Raw genomic sequence first — 5416 nt, 5'->3', positions numbered from 1 at the left:
TCGTCATTTTGCGCACGCGCAGGAAACTGCGCTGCGTATTGAGCATATTAATACCCGCAAGGAATACTAGGTTAAAATGCTGCCATTGAACGTTCATATTGACAGGACTAAGATATGGAGGCATCAGCTGGATGTAAGATTATGGAATCCGTTGATACGAGAAACCAAGTGCACGGGTCTTTTAGCGTATTTATATCCTGGCTGTAAATAGCAGCAAACAAAAAGTTGTGTACACACTGCAGTTTCAACAGTTAAAATGAACAAAATATTTTGCTTTACCTGTATAGAATATTTGGATTTCGCCTGCCAAGAAGAATGTATTTATTGTTGATCAAATCATTCGAACTTTCAAAGCTGAATGATACCATGTAGGAAAAGTAAATATATCAATTCTCACACTGAACTATGAAGTGTCTTCCCCTGCTGTGACTGTGCTGATGTGTCAGTAAATTAAGATGTTCAGACAAGGTGTGAAATGTAACTCACGAGCTTCCAGAGCAGACTGAGATCTCAATCGCCTCTTCTAATGAGTTTCACAGTCTCGGCACTCTTTGGACAAACAAAAACAGATTCAGCACCTGTCAAGGGAGAAATGCACTCCCCGAATTAGTTCACAGAAGGGAAATGTTAACTATCTAAGATGAAGGAGGTAGCATTATTTTTGTTTTTATATTAGTGCTAAGTATATTGCTGGTCAACAAGAGAGTCACAAGTTATTATGGTAGGTAGATTACAGGACTCGATGCTACACTCAGACCAGACACGTCGTATGGAACGGCCAAGCAGGTTCAGGGGGCTGAAGGGCTCACAACTGCTCCTGATGCAGATATGTGCATCTATGATATTTTTGAAGGTACTCACAGATGTTTGGGTGTATGAACCATTTAATTTCTGTTTGGGAAGGTATTCCGAAATGGGCCCCTGTAAAAAACAAGTGTGTAGTATCAGGAAAAGATCCAGAAAGCAAGAGATTAGTATAGTTTGGGAGGGAGAGAAAAAAGAGGAATGCACTTCCAGGAGCTCTCTGGTTGAAGGGGTTTCTCCTCATCTCAGTTCTAAAAGATTCATCCCTCATTCTTAAACTGTGACTCCAGTTCTGTAATTCCTCATTATGGGAACATCATTCATACATCTAACCTGCCTCATCCTGTCAGAAATTTAGAAATTTCTACAAGATCCCTTCATTCTTCTGAACTGCAATGAATACAATCTTAACCAGCTCAATCTCTCTTCATACATCAGTCCTACCATTTAACGAATCAATTTGGTAAACATATGCTGAACTCCCTCAAAAGCAAAAACATCCTCCCTTAGGTAAGAATACCAAAAATATAGACAGTACTCTAGGTGTGGACTCATCGATGCCCTGAATAATTGCAGCAAAAAAAGTTCCTGTATTCGAATCCTCACTCTATAAAGGTTAATACAGTTTGTCTTCCTTACCACCTGCTGCACTTGTGCACTTACTTTCAGTGACTGGTGTACAAGGATCCTCTGGTCTCATTGAGCACCCCCATGCATCATTCAAATAATAACCTGCCTTCTTTTTTGGTACAAAGTGGATAAGCTCATTTTTTTATCCAAATGTAATATAACTGACATTAATTTATCCACTCACTAAGCTTCTCTAAATCAACCTGCAACATGTCTACATCCTCCTCACGGCTCACCCTTCCATCCAGATTTGTTTCATGTTTAGTTTCCTCATCTAAATCAGCAACATATATTGTGAGTGGCTGGGATTCAGGTGTTGATCCCTGTGATACTCCACTAGTTACCGCCTGCCATTGAGAGAAAGACACATTTATTCTGACTCATCATTGACTATTTGCTAACCTATTTTCTATCCATCTCGATACACTAACCCCAATCCAATGCATTTCAATTGTACACATTAATCTCTGCTGTGTGGATTTTTTAAAAAAAATATTTTTAATGCCAATTAAACAAATCCACTGGTTCACCATGATCGACTCTGCTCATTACATTCTGAAAGACATTTATCAGATTTGTCAAGCATGATTTAACTTTAGTAAATCTATGGTGATTGTGATTTTGTTATTGTATTCTAAGTACTCTGCTCCAAATCACTTGATAATGGCATTGATTTTCTTCCCTATGATTTACGTCAAACTATGGTCTATAACTATAAGTATATGTCTTCTCTTTTAAATCATGGGGTTACATTAGCTACCCTGTAATATATAAGAACTACATATATTTCTAAGTCATCGTGGAAGATAACCATCAATGCATCCACAATTTCAAAGGCCACTTCTTTAAGTTCTCCAGATGTAGATTATTAGGCATTGCGGATTTATTAGCTTTCAATCCCATCAATTTCTCTGAAACCATTTCTCTGCCAGTACAGATTTTCTTTAGTTCCTCCTCTTCACTAAATCCCATGTTTTTTTTTATTAGTGTCTTATTTTATGAAGACAGGAACAAAATATGAATTTAATTTGTAAGTCATTCATTTGTTTCCTATTAAAAATTCCACCATTTCTGACTGCAATGGGCCTGGTTTTCACCAATCCTTTTCCTTTTATATATCTACAGAATTTTTTTTACAGTCAGTTGTTTTATCCCGCAAGTTTACTCTGATACTCTATTTCTTCTTTTTATTTAATCTCTTGATCCTCTATTGCTAATTTCTAAGTTGTTCTCATTCCTCAGATCTATTGTATTTTTCTCGCCAATCTGTATGCCCCTTTTTTCCATTTAATGCTATCTCTAACTTCTCTCATAAACCAAGGTTTGGCCATTGTTTTCTTTGTATTCTTGCAGTGTAGAGGAATAAACAAGTTTTGTCATTCACCTATTGAGTGTTTGAATGTTTGCAATTGTATATACAGTGTGAAATCAATAACATTTCTTAATCTGTTATTGCCAAACTATGCCTCATAGCATCGTAGCCTCACTCTGCAACTTGATGAAGAATTCTGTCATTTTATTATCAATCATCCTCAAGCAGTCTCTCACAATTACATTCTCAATTAATCGTTTCTCATTGCTTAAATATGCAGTCTAAATTGTCTCTTCCCTAGTTGGTTCCACCAAATATTCATCGGGAAAACCACTCTAATGATTTCTCCTGTACAATTTGATTCACGAAATCTACGAGCAGATTAATATCGCTCATAATTACAGAAGTTCCTTTACTGCATGCATCTCTTAATTCCTGTTTACAGCCATCCCAATATCATCAGTACAGTTTGATGCTCCATATATCATGCTTACTGATGTGTTTCTCAATCATATGCACATAGATTCTATATTGCTTCCATTAGTATCTTTCTTCAATATTGTGTGTATATCCTATTTAACCAGCAAAATGACTTCACCACTCTTTCTTTTCTGCCTCCCTAAATAGTGAATGTTCCTGGATGTTCAATTTCCGTTTATTCTGTTAATGTTTCTGGTCTCTTTCCCACTGTTTTCCAATACAGAAAATCAGTTAGCATGTGGGATGCCTTCTAGGGCTTGCCTGGCTGGCTACCTGGAGCTTTTCCTCTGCCTAGTCGTCACTTGTTCCCACTGTGCCTTCACCTCCTTAGGCTGCTGGGTGACTGTTTCAGAAAGCACACTATGTACGGAATCTTCAGCCTCTCCCATGCACCCCTGTGCCCCCACCTGGCTTTCAACTTCCCAGACTTGGCACTCAAGTTGTTTGAGCCAGTAATGCATCCTACAGATGCAGTGAATCAGATGGCTGGAAGAATTCAGAAATTCCCACACGCTGTAGATGGCACAACACCCTAGCTTGGACTTGCCTGTCATTTTCAGTCAAATTTAAAGATACTTGCATTTAAGACTTTTAAAATAATTTCTCATGAGACGTGGGTGGAACTGCATGGCCAGCATTTATTGCCCATTCCTAGCCTCTGTTGAGGAGCTGGTGGTGATTTGCAGTCCATGTGCTGTGATTGGGTCACAATACAGTTAGAGAGGGAATTCCAGGATTTGGACACAGTGACAATGAAATACTAGTGTAAATGTTACTTGTCACATGTCAGCTCAAGCCTGAATATTGTCCAGATCTTGTTGTATTTGAGTATGGCCACTTTTATGATCTGAGGAGATCACAGGTTTTCTGCTGTTGAATCATAGAATGCCTACAGTGTGGAAACAGGCCCTGTGGCTGAACAAGTCCACACCAACCCTGAGAGCATTCCCACCACGCCCTACCAGACCCATCCCCCATAACACACCTAATCTACACATCCCTGAACATTACAGGCAATTTAGCATGACGAATCAACCTAGCCTGCACAACTTTGGATTGTGGGAGGAAATTGGAGCACATGGAGGAAACCTACACAGACACAGGAAGAATGTGCAAACCCCACAAAGACAGTCACCTAAGAGTGGATTCGAACCAAGGCCCCTAGCACCTACTATTCAATCCTATTCTCCTAGGATTCCTCATTATTTAACTTATTTTGAGCTGCATAAGAATCCAAATCATCTGTATTTGATTCCTCATTCTGAGATGCAGTAACTAATACTTGTTTCTCTGGTTCCCTGTCCCTGTCATAATCAGGTTTCAGCATATTTACATGACATAGCTAATTAAGGTTTTTCCTAACTGGCATTCTTACCACATAATTCACCTGTCTCAACTTCTTCTCAATCTGATAAGGACCAATAACCCTTACTTTGAAAGGATCTCCTCCCACTGGTAACAGCACCAATATTTTATCCCCACAGGCAAACCTGTATGTTTGTCTAGATAAGTGTTGCTTAGCTAATTCACCCAATCTGTTTAATCTTTCTCTCACCTTAGATACATAATCCAACTTTGAGATCTGTCTTTGGACCTAGCAATTTCCCTTAATTAATTTTAAAGGACCTCTTACTTTGTGTCTGAAAATTAACTCAAATCAAATAAACTGAGTCGATACATTTGGAACATCTTCCATGGAAAACAGTGGAAGTGTGATACCTTTATCACAATTATTTGGGAATCCTATCAATAAGCCTCCAGTATGATCTTTAGGATCTGATGCCACCTTTTAAATGCTTGTTGGGATTCAGGATGATCAGCACATGATCTAAAGTGTTGGATACTTAAACGATCCATGATCTCCTCAAATAGTTTTGCAGCAAAATTGGACCTTTGGTTTGTGTGAATCTCCCTGGGTAGTCTGTAATGGATAAATAAAGCAAGTAACTTCTCCACAGTACTTTTCCTTTGACATTCCATAGTGGAATTGCCTCTGGAAATCTGGTAGACATATCCGTTATGGTTAGCAAATACTGGTTTCTGCTTTTGGCTTTTTTGCAGAGGGATCGTACACAATTAATCATCACCCACGTGAAAGATTCTTCAACTGTAAGAATTGGCATCAAAGGCATTGGTTTTATTATTGCTTGTGACTTTCCCACCATTTGACATGTATGGCAGGTACGGCAA

Source organism: Stegostoma tigrinum, chromosome 43 (assembly GCF_030684315.1).
Source record: "Stegostoma tigrinum isolate sSteTig4 chromosome 43, sSteTig4.hap1, whole genome shotgun sequence".
Classification (NCBI taxonomy): Eukaryota; Metazoa; Chordata; class Chondrichthyes; order Orectolobiformes; family Stegostomatidae; genus Stegostoma; species Stegostoma tigrinum.
This window is presented reverse-complemented; position numbering follows the sequence as displayed.